Genomic DNA, 17,295 nt, shown 5'->3' on the forward strand with positions numbered 1-17,295 from the left:
GGTGTCTGAGGGATGGATTTTATGTTTGTGTGCCTGTGTGTGTGGTGTGTGTGTGTGTGTGTGTGTGTGTGTGTGTGTGTGTGTGTGTGTGTGTGTGTGTGTGTGTGTGTGTGTGTGTGTGTGTGTGTGTGTGTGTGTGTGTGTGCGCACGTGTGTGTGTACGTGTGTGAACGTGTGTGTATATTTGTGTACGTGAGTGTGTGTGTGTGTGTGTGTGTGTGTGTGTGTGTGTGTGTGTGTGTGTGTGTGTGTGTGTACGTGTGTGTGTACGTGTGTGAACGTGTGTGTACATTTGTGTACGTGAGTGTGTGTGTGTGTGTGTGTGTGTGTGTGTGTGTGTGTGTGTGTGTGTGTGTGTGTGTGTGTGTGTGAGTGTGTGTGTGTGTACGTGTGTGTGTGTGTGTGTGTGTGTTTGTGTGAGTATGTGTGTGTGTGTGTGTGTGTGTGTGTGTGTGTGTGTGTGTGTGTGTGTGTGTGTGTGTGTGTGTGTGTGTGTGTGTGTGTGTGTGTGTGTGTGTGCGTGTGTGTACGTGTAGGTACTTGTGTGCTAGCTTGCCGCAGGAATTGGAAGGTAGAATCAAAGCGAAAGGAAGAGAAAGAGGTTTGAAAAAGAGGGAGAAGAAAATAAAGGAAGAGTGTCCAGATATTTGGACCTGTGATGTATTGGTATGTTATGTGTGTGCATCCCAGTGCATGTGCGCGCGTGTATGTGTGTGCAGGGGCGTGTGGGTGTGTAATGTAAAGTAAAACCCTTCATGTCCGCGGGGATGAAACACATTCGCCCTCCTTCAGCCACCTCAGAGGATTGGCGGCACATTGAAATGTGAAATATGCACAGAGAGTGTCAGAGCCATAGCGTGGGACAAAGCCTCCATCATTTCCCGGGTTATTGATACTATCAGCCAACACAAAGGAACAAGGGGGGCCAAGTGATCACATTCTAATGAGATGCAAGACCCAGCAACCATTACAACGTGAAACCCAACACATTGACACCGTCACAAGATGATGACGCCTCTGCATGGACTCACCAATTCTCATCACACACTATCGCTATCAACTTTCCACGCGTACCTTTCTGGTTCCGATTGATTGGGAACTTAGATTTAGATTGTTCCTTTATAAAAAAAGTCTCTTAAGAAACTGATTGTATGTGTTTCCGTTAACATTTAAAGCATTTAGCAGACGCTTTTATCCAAAGCGACTTTACATTTGTCAGAAGAGGGTGAAACAACATTATATCCCTGCTGGAACAGTAAGGTTGTTCATAGAACCAAGGGCCCAGCACTAACAATCGCTAGATTTACCATTCCCCATATACAACAAAGATAGCCAGGATAAGATGCTACACAACTAAGTGTGTTGACTGTGAACAAAGTCAAAGCCTCTGATACTAAACCTGAACTCCTGCCATTTACATGTAAACAAAAGTATCCCACGCTGTCCTGGTGAGACCCTGTAGAGGTCCCTGTGTAACAAAGAATGTCATCGGTGCTTAGGGAGATGAATCATGCTGAACCATTCTTTCTCTGTTGGAGCGGCAGCTTCGGCGGCAGTTCGGCAGCTCCGGCGGTGTTCTCCGGGCCGTGATATTAGGTATAATATTAGATAAATACTAGAGCTGTCAATTAAACGCGTTATCAACGGCGTTAACGCAAAACAAATTTAACGGCGTTAAAAATGTTATCGCGCGATTAACGCAATTATTTTATTTACATTTTTTTTTTTATTTTTTTTGGCTCAATACAAAGAAGCAGTAGCCTGACTGCTATGTTCAAATTACATTTGTTCAAAGCAGTCGTTTAATTGCACTATAGGCTCTTTTTTTGTATCGTCCTGTTTTGATCAGTATATGCCAATGTTGTTATCAATAAAAAATCATTTGCACAAGGCAAGCCGATGCACTTCACCATGTTGATAAGAGAATTAAAATGAGAAGAATTATGGGACAAAAAAATCAAGGGATATTTAGCATAGAAAAATAATTTGCGATTAATCGCGAGTTAACTATGACATTAATGCGATTAATCACGATTAAATATTTTAATCGCTTGACAGCTCTAATAAATACCCATACATAATATTATTATTATATTATATGATATAGATATAGAGCTCCAGGAGTCCGCAAACAGTAACAATCCCTTCTCCTCCATGCTGTGGTTCAGTCTGTTAGCTCATTGGTCAATGGGCAGCAGCTCATTGGCATTAAAGCTAGAGACACCAGAAACTGTGCTTTCTGAAGGGACTGAAACAGAGGGGAATAGCGGTAGGCGAGATTTCTTTTCCTAAAAGCCATTTCCAGCAAACAGCTTCTGGATCTCAAATACTATGATTACTTGTTGGGAAAACACCATCATATATTTCCTTTAAAGATTGTCATCCATTTTGTTTTTGCAGACAGAACCTTGACATACAGTATTACTGTTTGTGCGAACAGTCAATACCGGGCTAAATGGTTCAAATGGGTAATTTTGGATGACCCATTCTAACAAACTATTTTGTCATTTAGGTTGTAAATCACGTTTGCGTGAGGAGGAGACAGGGAGTGGTGGGTTTGAGTCAATCCTCAGATGGGAGCTCATCTCTGGGCAGGGCCCTCACTCCGTGGGTCCCCAGCTGCCTCCACCGTCTCTGGATTTTGCCGTGACGTGTACTTGTGCACCCTGCCAAAAAAACAGCAACACATCTGGATTGAACCAGGTGGGATCAGAAGGGATGGTGGGGTGGAGGGGGTGAATCTAGACTGTGTCTAGTTTGTCTGGTCTGAGATGTCTGTGAGAAAATGTGTTGGCTGAAACAGTGATTGTTATCAGCTTATTGAAAGGGGAAGCGAACCCACCTGGAGGATTATTTTGAGATAGAGACACGGCTGGAGTCTCTGAAAACGACTATGACGTTATTTGAAAAGATCAACATGATCCATTTAATACAATTTCTGCTTGAAGCAATGCTGTTTATTGAAGTGCAAAAACTTTTTCAAAAGCACGTAAATTCTGATTTTACTGATGATTGCAATTAATTATTGGCCCTGTTCACACCATGCATTAACATAGGGTGATCCAATCACAAGTGACTGTTCTTAGTACGCTTTGAGATCAAGTCGCTCAGACCACCGTCGGAGGTGGTCTCGTGGGTACATATGGCCACGTCCTTCGAGTAGTGTGCGTGTTAATGCACAATGGGCCACATTGAAGGACAGACTACTTCATTGTGGTCCTCTGCATTTGAAAAAGTACGTACTCATTTGCGCGCCAACAATTTCATATAATATTCAAGTTAAGTCATCAAATCAGGTGAGCTGGATTCATCCAAGGCATCTGAACATTTTGAAAAGCACATGAAGATATATCAAACATCTGGGGCGAATTACTTTAGAAAGGAAAAGACTGTTTGAATTACCTAATCTTCTTCTTTTCATTTCCGGTATACTAGACATGTAAAAGTGCATTTCTGTCCCCCACCGGTTAATAATAACAAGGCATTTGGAATTTGCAACAGGGACCTATGTTCATATTTATTTGCATTTAGTGCGGGGAAGTGAGTTGTCACTCGAGACTGTGTGGAGCCGATTCTGATACCAGGCTGAGCAGACATACTTGGAGATTTCCACTTGTGATTGGATCAACCAAAATGCATGTTAATTCCTGGTGTGAGCATAGTTAGATGCCAACATAGCATTGAAAACTGTTCATTTTAATTAAAAGTTTAACGGTACAACACATGGTCATGAAGATGCAAAATGTAAGGCAGGGATCGAAGTGAATTGCTCTGAATCTGCAGCAGCACAGAGAAATCTCATCTTTAATCTCAAAAAGATGAAATAGGTTTTTGTGAGTGGGTGGGGTTTGGATTAATTCACCATTAGTTTCGCAAAAACCTACAAATATATTTTTCCGGCTCCATTGCATTTGGGAATGGTAAAGGTGTACTAATACACAAATATCAAATCTCAAAAAGACCTATGTTATATATTTGGTTGAGTTCAGTCCTTACTCAATGATCCCAACCATGTTCAAACCAAACGATATCTGTAGTTTTTATTAAAGGTAACAGAACTAATAATTTGGTCGCCTGTCATTGACCCCATAGAAATGTGAACAAAAGAGAGACACTAAAATACACCAATATTCTACATCCCCTTTACCCCTTTATTTTTAAATTGATCTACCTTACTACGATGTGCTACCATGAAAAGTGGCTCATTTCAGCCACCAAGCTAAGCTGATAATGTTACAACGTTGAACACTCTCATAAAGATATTGTTAGTATGATTGTTTTGGCCAAGGATAGCAGTGCGGGGTTACCCCAGGCCTAAATTATGTCAGATTGATTCTGATGGATGGTGTTGTTAATAAACTTGATTTAAAAATTTCCCTCCACCCTCCTTTGTACTGTTTTTCACTCCTGGTACCATCCGAGGACAACCATAACATGTGAAATAGCAATTTTAGAGTATATAATCTCTCCTGAGTCTGAATGGGTCACACTGTGTCCCTCTAATCCGGTTCATTGTCAGGGACATTGTGCGCAATTCGCCGACCAGACTTAAGTCCCATCTATCAGATCAGATTTGTTTTTGGGGAAAAGAGGGTGACCGTTGGTTGAAGATGGAGCAATATAATATAATAAAAGTTAGTAGGTACATAAACAAAAAGCATGTGTGGATGCAAATACTCAGAGTTTAGCCAGCCAGGCTGCTGTGTTACTTTTTTTCTGAAAACTCCCCCTGTTGGCTCCAGCTGATTAGATCTGGTATTGTCTGTGAAAGGATCCGTGTGTGTGTGTGTGTGTGTGTGTGTGTGTGTGTGTGTGTGTGTGTGTGTGTGTGTGTGTGTGTGTGTGTGTGTGTGTGTGTGTGTGTGTGTGTGTGTGTGTGTGTGTGTGTGTGTGTGTGATTGTATGTGTGTGTGTGTGTGTGTGTGTGTGTGTGTGTGTGTGTGTGTGTGTGTGTGTGTGTGTGTGTGTGTGTGTGTGTGTGTGCGTGCGTGCGTGCGTGCGTGTGTGTGTGTGTGTGTGTGTGTGTGTTTGTGTTTGTCACACATACACACTCACTCCGACACAAACACACCCATATCTATCAAACAGTGTGTGAGCAGGTATAACAGAAATAAAATAAAAATATTCTTGATCCTTCCGAGAAGGGATGCATAGTTTTATAAGCGCTGCAGAGAACTTGCCGTCTAGAATAGATATGTCACAAGTCTTGTATATCTAGACTCTGGGGACTATGGTTAATCTAGACTCTGGTACAGCTAGACTCTGGGGCAGCTAGAAGGGTAGAGCTAAACGCTGGTACGTCTAGACTCTTTGGCCTCTAGTACATCTAGATTATGGTAGGGCTAGACTCTGGTACGGCTAGACTGTTACAGCTAGACTGGTACATCTACACTCTGGTACGTGGTCATCTGGTGAAATTGCTGTTCATACAGGGGCAGATATCTGGTTCCAAACTGCTAGCAAGCAAGTGCTTCTCAATGCCGGTGACAAAAGTCAGGCAGAGATAGATACCGGGATATGGGATCGGCTGGGGTCTACCTTTAACAGCCAGATGGGGATTAGTCAATGGAAGTTGATTTATTTGGGCGTCCCATGCAAACTCACACATCTAGTCCATTTGATTTGATCAGCAGAAAAAAACTGCTCCTCTTCGCAATGTGCTTCAGCTCCACCTGCGGTGTTCCAGTGCTCATGGATTAAAATGGGAGTGGAATGCTGATACATCTTTCACCTAGTCACACTGCTTTGGTGTATATAGGGGGGCAGGGTGAGCAACAGATGTGGTTTTGTTCAAAGATCAATGTCAGAAATGTAATTCATATCTGGAACGATGGTGTGATTGTAAAAAGGAATATGGCTGGAAATCAAGAATATCCTTGTAAAAAAAGTGTGTTGGCCTACTTTATCCTGCTGATTCCCAGACAAACACAAACACAACACTAAGGGATGAGACACATGACTTTTGCCCACACACAGGTGTCTCTAAGGTGAGGGACTAACCCACAGCCCCTGCCCTGGTTGAGTCTGTAAGATACTAACCACCTCTGTGGCACCACAACTTTGACACCTTCCCTCTTCATTTCGTCATCTGGAACTCGAGAGGAGATAGGGGCAAGAAAGAGGTCAAGGCTGTTGAAGAAGGTTGTGATGACAACAAAAACAACAGGTTCCAGACAGTCTCCCTTGTGCCTCGCTTCTGCCACCACTGAGACCGTCTGTGGCCTACATCAGGGTGGCTGATTGGGGCGGATGGTCGTGACTTGTTTATCCTCCGTCAATGGCGTCTCCCAACGCCAGCTATGTCTATCTTCACAGGGAATAATATAGTCATCTTCTTTTCAAAGCGATCACCCTGGGGTCCATAAAAGATCCATTGTGCTGCGGCTTTGTCCTTCAAATACCTTTAGTGCGGACACAAAGCGACAGCCAGGCGCATGGGGTGCCAGTGTAACTGGAGCGCAGGGTCCTGGGTCGTTGTGAAGGGCCCCATGTATCGGATACTCATGGGGATGAGTTTGTTAACCTGAAGCCTCATCTGCTCCAGCCATCAATCTCCAACAAGCCCTGCAGATGTTTCTTCAACCCAGTTTCTGTTCTTTATTCTTTGTTTTCCACCCACTTCAAATGAAAAACAACAAAAATCACACTGGGAGAAAAACAGAAATATTGCACAAACAGTGTAGTCATATAACGTGTCTTTGCACGCATGAATGCCGGACACACAACACATAAAGCGTGGCCATATGGGAATCCGTTCACTGGTTCATCAGGGTGTCCTAAGTGCTCTGGCAGCATGGACCCATTGTTAGTGGGTTCAAGTGTTGAAGGTGTTTTGAAGGTATGTCTGGGCGGTGTTGACAACAGGATGACTGGTGTCTTTCATCATTGCTCTCTTCCCTGTCTGAGAAATACTCCCACACAGACTCATAAACACACACATTCATCTGTCTCCGCAGCCCTTGCATGGTGAACTTCTGTATTGGCACATCAAAGATCTCTTTACTTAATCACCAGAGCTGTGACCAAAAGCCCACAACAAAGGCCAAAACAGCGAGGGGGAACTCCTGTGACCCTTGACCTCCCTTACCCTGTCAGCCCCCCTCCCTCTCAAGGAATCCAAGCTTTCAGATGTGGCACAGTTTATTATCAAACCCCCACCACCACCTCACCCACCTTGCCGCCAGCCTTGATGATGTGTATCCAGCCTCCTAGTGGAGCCAGCCGGAGCAGGTGGAGAGAGACGATGAAGGCTTAGGGTAACTCGATCATATTGGAGCAGGACCAAGCTCATTCAGAGTACAGCGGGAGATAGAATTCAGAAGTGGAGAGAGAGAGAGAGAAAGGCAGCGAGAGACGGTCTTAGTCCAATTTCCTTGTCTGTCTCAGAGCTCTGGGTTCCTAGACGATTCGGTAATATGGGAAAACCAGACAGGTCGCACAACACTGGAATTAAAAAGTCTAGCTGGCCGTTTTTTGCGGAGGACACTGTTTCATATACCGCAGGCAGACTCTAGTGGAACCAGAACGAAAGGGGTGCAGAGCAAAAGGACAAATCCCTTGATCCCCTACATCTGTGTAGCGTTTTAAGTGACACCAGGTATTTTGTCAAAGAAAAACAAGACACGTGATTGAAAAAGCTAGACGGCGAAAGGGTTGCGATTGTCGCAAGAACAAAACATCTCGACAGCCACGTTAAACTGCAACGATCGAACATTGCGGCACGCAAGACTTCAGTCCTGTCAGACAAACACACAAAAAGATCGGGGGGGGGGGGGGAGTCAGAAGGCCAATGAGTGAAGGGAAGAGAGACTGATACATGCACACAGGGAGATAAACAGACGGGACAGGACAGGAAACTCCATTGAAGCTCTCCTGGTTCAGCCTTAAGGCTTTAAGACTCGCAAACGCTTATCTTGATTGGGCCTGTTGATTCTCTGGTATGGATCCGTCCCTGGTGGCTGAACCAACAAACACACACTCACTAACCAACCCATCCATGTTTAAACTCTTGAGGAGGAGCAGATAAATTCAAAGTGTCACGGCGAGATTGTGACGCATGCCGCGGCTGGATTTTAATCTCCAGATGACGCAGCTCCTCTCCCGGTCCTGACAACTCATCGTATTTCCATGGCGATGTGCCACAGATGGTGGGACAGACGGTCAGTAGAATCCAGAGATGATTTAAGCGGGTGATAGGAGAGCTTGCATGCCACATGAAAAGAGGACAGTCCTGAAAGAAGGCCTTTGGAATAGTGAAAGGAAATGTTGATTAGAATTGTACATGAATGTCTTTGGTTTACGATCTCCTTCACATACATATCAACGTTTATGTAAAGAAGGGCGTACATATGTAGATTAAAATACTATAGGATACCCGCACCCAATTGGGATACAGCTACACACACCTGCCTCTGCCATCAACCACCCATCTTCACCGACGTTTACCAGAACATCTCTAGGCTGTTAAGAAAAAGAAGGAACCACAAAAATAAAATCAGGAAGGAGACACAACCCAATTTCAAATTTTCTGGGAAACCCTTTGGGTCCCAATCAGCTGATTATCAGCTAATTATCCTCATGGGCAAAAAGTGGTGGCTTTAATTTTAAGCAGACCTTCTGGAGCAGAAGAACAGGATGTCTATTGTCGTTTAAGACCCAACAGAACTCTCTCTCTCTCTTCACTGAGAGCTGAGAGTTAAATCTGGCTCTCAGTGAAGTCAGGGAGGAGAGAAAAGGCAGATGTGGCCTTATCTTTGCCCTGGGTGGAGATGTTCATGAGATAAGTCTCTCCGACTCGCTGAGGCTCCGAGCTCTGTTCCTGCCTGGCCCCTGTTCACTTGGCGTGAGACTCACAGGAGAACCAAAGGAACCGACGTTGTACAATTACAAACAGACTTCGCCGCAGACAGCTTCGGTGACATCCATTTGTCAAAAGCAGTTCCATGTTTTGACGTACTACTACCACGTTGTCGTTTTCAAGCTCATTTTTAAAGCACTCTCTGTTGTGTAACCATGTGTGTGCAACCACGTGTGTTCTTGTTCAGCGAGGTAAAAATCCTAAATAACCGTATTTATAATAAATAGTGAGTAACGGTCAGCGCCTTCTGGTTTGTTTATCCCCAGCCGTCATGTAAATCCAAGCGCTAACGCTAAGCGACGGACCGTCTATACGCTCTGGTTTGGTTCCACGAGCTCGTGGCGAAGAGACTTTTTTTTAAACTGACTTGTCCTCATACTGTGAACAACAGCCAGGCATAATAGTACAAAATGGAACGCAGCGTTCATTTCACACATTTCTGTGTAAAGTGTAATATTAAAGAATTAATAAAATAAATAAATATGGAGAGCTGGTGAGTTTCTAATCAAAGTGGTTATATAAGTACCAATACCCATGTTAAACAAATGAAAACAATTGAAAAGTTTAGCACTGCCAAACATACAAAGAAAAGAACCAACGGATAACATGAAAAATGTTTCCCGAGGCAAATCAATATAAATAAGTCAGTTTGGTTCAAAAGATTAAATATTCTCACTGCAAAGAGATGAAGTTGATGGGGTTGTATTGATTGGTAATACTGTGGATTGAATTTAGTGTGTCTGAGATATGGTTGGACAGGAAGCATATGTGGATTTGTCTGTTTGTGTGTGTGTGTGTGTGTGTGTGTGTGTGTGTGTGTGTGTGTGTGTGTGTGTGTGTGTGTGTGTGTGTGTGTGTGTGTGTGTGTGTGTGTGTGTGTGTGTGTGTGTGTGTGTGTGTGTGTGTGTGTGTGTGTTTGTGGTTGTAACTCACATACCTGTCACCAGAGAGCACAAGGGGAGAATGAGGAGGGCCGGGTCACAGCACGCAATTTGTTCTGTAATAATGGTCTTCCTACCATGCAGATGTCAGGGGTCAGTGGGCATTTTTCTTTGTGTCAAGTGGGTAATCCTCCTCTAAACCAAAGGTCCCTCTGACTATAAAACTCCCAAGTTCCAAGTCCTGAGTATGTTCAACACTGTGTGTTCTAGCTTAAACCCTCCAACCTGTTGAATGTCCATCTCATTTCTTATAATTGCTGGTAAGTGCTTTTTGATAACCTGTGACAGTTATTTTTGTGTGCTCACCTTGCGTTTCCATATCTTTACTGTTCAGAGCTCCGTAACTATTATCTCCATTAACTGAGACAACTATTATCTCCATTAACTGAGACAAAAAAGGGTTCAGCCGTAGACACAGTATAAAGGAAGTTTCACATAATCTGCTGAACCCAAGGTTGCCTACGTCAAAACCTGGCAACTTTTGCATTCATGCTGTAACCACTAAGAGAGTAAACAAAGGGAAACTTAGACAAACTGCTAACCTCACAAATCTCATATCTATTGCCTCCAAAAACAACCTTAAAGCCAATCAACAACACCATCAGGATGGCTCTACTTAATGTTAAGTCTCTTAATAACAAATCATTTTTAGTTAATGATTTTATTACCACTTCTTTACTGGATTTTATGTTTTTAACTGAAACATGGCTGGAACAAAATAACAGTGCAACCGTTCTGATAGAGACAGCTCCTCCAAACTATAACTTTTTTGATGCATGTAGATCTGGAAAAAGAGGTGGAGGGGTTGTTGCTGTATTTAAAAATGTATTTCAGGGGAAACAGATGTTATTTGGTGATTTTCCATCATTCGAATACCTTAGTGCTGTATTGAAATGCTCCCCCAGAGTTCTCCTATTAATTATTTACAGGCCACCCACATACTCTGCAAATTTTTTAGATGAATTCACAGAATTATTTTCTAGCATCTCCACTGAATTTGACTGTCTACTTATAACTGGTGACTTCAATTTTCATACTGATGATTTGAATGACAAGTGTGCAAAAAAACTTTTTACCATTTTGGACACATTTGAACCGTCTCAACATGTGAAAGAGGCTACTCATTGTAATGGGCACACTCTAGACCTGGTTATCACAAAGGGCCTCAATGTTTCTGATCTCTCTGTGACTGATCCTTCCTTGTCTGACCACTTTTGTGTTTTCTTTAACATATCTTTCATTCCCGACATACAGACAAAATCAAATACTGTCAAAAAACGGTATATCAATAAAGATTCTAATTCTTTTAAAAAGGCCATCTCCTTGCTACCACCTCTCAGCCCATGTTCTGCTGATGATCTTGTAGAAAACTTAAATTTGAAAATTTTTAAAGTCATAGATGTCATTGCACCTTATAAGGTTAAAACGATTTCTGGAAAGCAAAAGGCACCCTGGAGAAAAGCTGCTTCTGTAACAGCACAGAAAAAAGAATGCAGGAAGGTTGAACGCATCTGGTGTAGAACAAAACTTCATATTCACCATGATATCTATAAAGAGAGCCTCCGTGCCTACAATTTAGACTTAAAAAGTGCTAGAGAAACATTTTTTCTCCAATATCATTAAAACCAACCCTAATAATGCAAATCCCCTATTTGCAACTGTTGACAGACTGACCAACCCCCCAACACAAATTCCACCTGATCTCCATTCCACGCAGAAATGCAATGAGTTTGCAGCTTTTTATACTGATAAAATTGAAGGCATCAGATGCGCCATCAATATCTCCACTTCAAACAAAAATGTTGGACTACCACCCTGTTCAGGCAAAAGTAACGTGGCAAGGATGGCATGCTTTAATGTTATAGACTCTCAAAATCTTGTGGAAACTGTGACACAACTAAAGCCATCCACCTGTTGCCTTGATACTTTACCTACCATGCTCTTTAAGAATGTTTTCGACTGCCTAGCAGTAGACATATTGCAGATAGTTAAAAACTCTCTCCAGTCAGGCAATTTCCCAAAAGCTTTGAAAACTGCAGTTATTAAACCCCTTTTAAAAAAAACGGAGCCTAGATGCCTCTATTATTAACAATTACAGACCAATATCAAATCTACCCTTCATAGTAAAATCATTGAGAAAGTTGTCCTCCAGCAACTTAATCACTTCCTGGCATCAACTGGTTGCTATGACACCTTCCAATCAGGATTTCGACCCCGGCACAGCACTGAGACCGCCCTTATTAAAGTTGTAAACGACATCCGTCTTAACACAGACTCTGGCAAAACCTCAATACTAATGCTACTTGACCTCAGTGCTGCATTCGACACTGTAGACCATACATTACTTCTGGACTGGTTAGAAAACTGGGTGGGGGTTTCAGGCACAGTCTTAAAACTACTTTGTTTCCATTGGCGACTTTGTATCAGAATCAACAAACATGACATGTGGAGTCCCACAAGGTTCGATCTTAGGACCCTCTTTATTCAACATCTACATGCTCCCACTAGGGCAAATCATGCAAAATAACAATATTGACCATCATTGCTATGCCGATGAGACGCAAATCTATGTATCGCTATCACCAAATGACTATCGGCCCATAGATCTGCTGTGCCAGTGCATTGAGCAAGTGAAAGAATGGATGTGCCGAAATTTCCTTCAACTAAATGAGGACAAAACAGAGATAATTGTATTTGGTTCTAAAACGGAAAGGCTTAAAGTAACCCAACACCTTCACTCTCTGTCCCTGAAAACCTCAATCAAAGCCAGAAATCTAGGGGTTAACATGGATTCAGATTTACATTTCGACAGTCACATCAAATCAGTTACAAAATCGGCATATTATCACCTTAAAAATGTAGCAAGACTTGGAGGGCTCATGTCCACCGAAGACTTACAAAAACTTGTACACGCCTTTATCACTAGTAAGCTTGATTACTGCAATGGTCTCCTTACAGGTCTCCCAAAACAAACTCTGAGGAAGCTTCAGCTTGTTCAGAATGCTGCTGCTAGAGTTCTAAAAAAGACAAAAAAAATTGAACATATTACACCAATTCTGAAATCGTTACATTGGCTTCCTGTAGGTCAGAGAATTGATTTTAAAATCATGTTGCTAACCTATAAATCCCTACATGGTTTAGGCCCATATCAATATTTAACTGATATGCTTCCACTACATAAGCCTTCTAGACAACTAAGATCCTCTGAGACCAATCTGTTAATTATCCCCAGAGTAAACACGAAACATGGGAAAGCAGGATTTAGTTACAATGCAACAAATAGCTGGAATAAACTCCCAGAGGATTTAACACTTCCCCCAACTCTGAGCACCTTTAAAACAAGACTTTTATGTTTGCTTTAGCTTTCTGCTAAATCTTAAATATTATATTTTAATACTAAGATGCCTTTTTAACTTTATATTTTACCCATTTCCTTCCATATGTTTTATCTGTTATTTTATTTTATTGTATGAAAATGTTTATATGTGAAGCACTTTGAGTCTGCCTTGTGTTTGAAAAGTGCTATATAAATAAAGTTATCTTGCCTTGCCTAAAAGTCAATTTGTAATTTAATCCGGAGGAAAGAATATAGTAATTGTTACAATATATATTTACATCATCATAGGTTAGGCTTAAAGTTTGCCTATTTGGCCATCCAATTGGCTCTATAGATATATTTAATTCAGCACATTATTTATTTTAGCACAGAGTCACTATTAAGCAATCAATAACTACGCAAGTCTTTGACAGATGTTAACGGGCCACTGGTTCACCCTAGTGGTCGTTGAGAATACTACACCTAAATCTCGATGGCAATAACTGGAAGTGGGCCCATGAAAAGATCACTGACGGTAAACGATGAGTTTTATCACTTCTATAAAAAAAAAAAACTCTCTCACTCTCTCCAATTGGACTCCCCCTCCCATCCCAATACTTTGCTAAAGCGCCAGAAGGACTGTTTGTTGGTCAATTTCACAACATCACATGCCTTCTTTCCGGCATGTTTTGTTGTTTTTCCCACAAGAGAGACAGTTTAGGTTAGGGTTTTAACCCTTAATTCGGTCAGGAAGAATAGGAGGGGTGGGGGAGCGGACAGGGCCTGACCCCTAAACTGTGTGTACTGGTGGTGGGGACTTTCAGTAGACCTGAGTCATTCTGTAGGCCAGGCTCATAGGAACAGGAAGTCTTTAATCTGGGATTCTTTGGGGGTCTTTAGACCAACTGTATCGTCATCTGCTGTCACACAGACACAACACAAACAAACACACACACACACACACACACACACACACGTGCTCACACACACACACGCACGCACGCACACACACACACACACACACACACACACACACACGCACACGCACCCGCACCCGCACACGCACACGCACACGCACACGCACACGCACACACACACACAGACAGCAGTCCCAACATCCAATGAGTAAAGCTATGACAGTATACACCTAATCTTGTTTCGTTCGAAAACTGAGGAGATGAAAGAGAGCCCACTTTGAGAAAAAGTTGTATCCAAAAGCCTAATGTGTGGTCATAATTTGGGAAATGACGGCGGAACTGAGTGACCGGAAATTTGAGGTTTGTTTGAGTTAGTTACTCACTCTTACCACCTCAAACCAACTCAAAATGACTGAATTGTCAGCTGCTGAAACCCCCTCACTGAAGTCTAGCTGCTGTAGAAACACATCACAAATCATAAGTGATGTGTCACGCCAAACTCTAACCGGCCCTCAACTTCTTTACGCCACCACAACACAGGGGACAGAGGTTGAAAAAGTCCCTTTGACAAACCACTGCCCCCCCCCCCCACACACACACACACACACACACACACACACACACACACACACACACACACATAGACACACACACACACACACATAGACACACACACACAGCTTTGATGTGTTGGCAAGATGGTGCGCAAACAACATAAACCCCAACGACAAACCCACCACTTTAGCACCCCGAGGCTAGGAAATAGCCACCAAGACGCTCACTTTATAGGGCTGTTTTGTAGCTTCTCAGCCTCCGGAGGGACACTCCTTTGTGACCACTTTGAGAATGTATAAACATGAGAATTTCCGACGCCGCTACTGAACAAATGTCTCAGAAAGCACCTTGCTGTTTTGAGCGTGTGTTATTTTGTGTACAAGTTGTAACCTGTTTTACTCATAACAAAAACACACTTGGTACACATGTGTGTTTTTTCCTGGACACATACACCCACACTCAACGTTGGAGACAGAGATCTGAATGACGCCCCCGTTCTGTAGTGAATAAGACTGAGATATGAGATGATGATGGTGATGAAGATGATGATATGGGTTTACAATAAGATGTTGATTCATAAAAGTCTTGTTTATCTGGAGGTTGAAGATAAATCTAGGACAAAGTTATTTATATTGCATCACTGAGAATATAGATATGTTTAGAGGTGTTGATTTGTGTTTCTGTTTTTGTCGTTCTACATAAACCAAGAACAAAATATTGATGCCTAAAAAACTAAGGGGATCATTATAAACAAATAATGAATAATGAATTTAAATTAAATCTCGTCAAACTTGAAACAATTCTGATGTTCATTTGGTGAGCCTGACTAGCTAGGGTTGGACCCCTTATTAACCCAATGGGGCTTATGGACTGTGACTTTGTCCTTACAAGCAGGAAGCGTTCTTCCACATCCCTTGTTAATTGGCCTGTATTGTGCAATTATATTGGACACTTCACACTATGGAGAAAGCCCCAGGCATTCAAACCAACACGTGTGGTTGATAACAGGGAAACAGACTACAACTTTCCCAATTTTGTATAGGCCAACTTCTCATTTAAAGACATGTTTAACCGTCAAACAACGAAACTGTTAAATATTAGTATGTTTAAGGTCAGTAGGCCTATTAATACTAGTTCTGAAAATATTTACAAACATGTTGCTAGTGGATGGGTTATTTGGAGTATGTTTTATTGTGTGGTATTATCAAGTCTTAATAAATCAAACAACACGCATTAATCTACAACATGCTTGTTGATTGATTTGAACAAAAAACCTGTTACTATTCCGTATCTTTCTGTGAACCATTCCTATCCAATTAATTCCCCCCACACCAAAAAGGCACACTGGATTCCAATACACTTGAAATCCTTAAAACACCAGTTTTATCAGAATAACAGATACATCTTGCATTATGGTCCATCATCTGTTATGTAAGGGATAATGCCCGACGAGGTGTCCATTATCAGGAATTAATGGACGACGTGGAGGCGTGAACCGTCCGACGCGAAGCGGAGGACGGTTGCCTCCGCGAAGTCCATTAATTCCTGATAATGGACACCTCGAAGGGCATTATCCCGCTTATACCACGGTCACTTACCAACGGTGACCAAATTAAGACCATTAATTTATATTTTCATGCGTTTTACAATCTGAATATAAAGTTTTCCACAAAACATGCATTTGTTTCCCTGGTTACGCCTGAGGGTCCGACTAATACCCGGAACCACCATTACACGCCCGTTGGGTTCTCATGCAACGGAAACATTGTTCACTCCTCCAGTAATTAGGACGGACCATAGCTACGACTTTAGAACGGGAGGTAGCGGGAGGTATTATAGTCCGCTGAGCTTTGTTTTGTTTCCCGTTGCTATGGTTACTACTATTTTAGAGACGATACGCCAGCTAGCGCATTAATTGAGAACGGTAAACAGACAATTTGACGGAACTACTTGTCCAGGTGTCCGTATATCAGGAGTTAATGCACACCCTGCATCCAATCAGAATCGAGTATTCCCGCAGACCGTGGTATAATATTGTTTATTGCCCGCTTGTAGTGTTAGTTTTATATTGTAAAAAACAATTCTGTCACATGAGGGCGGCATTTTCCCATTTAAATTTTAGGCCTACTGAAAGGCGGTTGCCTTTTTTTCGGACATTATTTTTTTGTAGCTACATTATCAGTTTGAGTTTAAACAATAGGCCTACAGAATATATTACTCCCTCATTATAAGACCGATTATATTTATTTTCTTGTGGAAAACCAAAGCCATTCCATTAGGTTTGTTTAAAATTATTCTTACTTTGGAAAGGTATTATAATAAAAGAGTAATTTAACCCAATATCTTTTTTTTTTGTGTGTGTTAAACATGGTAATTTGTCTTCAACGTTGTTTTTTTTTGCCTTTTTGCCTAAAGCGTTGCAATCTGCAGCACGCTGCAACGCAAACAAGAGATATTTGTAGGCCTATCTATTTATTAATTCATCGTTTGCTCCCTGTAAAAGCAGTGTTCGCCCACGTATCAGCCGTCGTTATAAACAGTTTACGTTTTTATTAACCCCGAGGAAACCAGCGGTCTCCGAAGTGATGGCCTTTAATTGTGGAAATAGGATATCTGCAAATAAAAACACTTTTCTTTACGAAATTGGGGGATTTATTTTTTTAACATTAGGGAACCTTTTTCACTCCTTGTTGTATTTATCGCTTTAAT

This window comes from Gadus chalcogrammus, chromosome 20 (assembly GCF_026213295.1).
Source record: "Gadus chalcogrammus isolate NIFS_2021 chromosome 20, NIFS_Gcha_1.0, whole genome shotgun sequence".
Lineage (NCBI taxonomy): Eukaryota > Metazoa > Chordata > Actinopteri > Gadiformes > Gadidae > Gadus > Gadus chalcogrammus.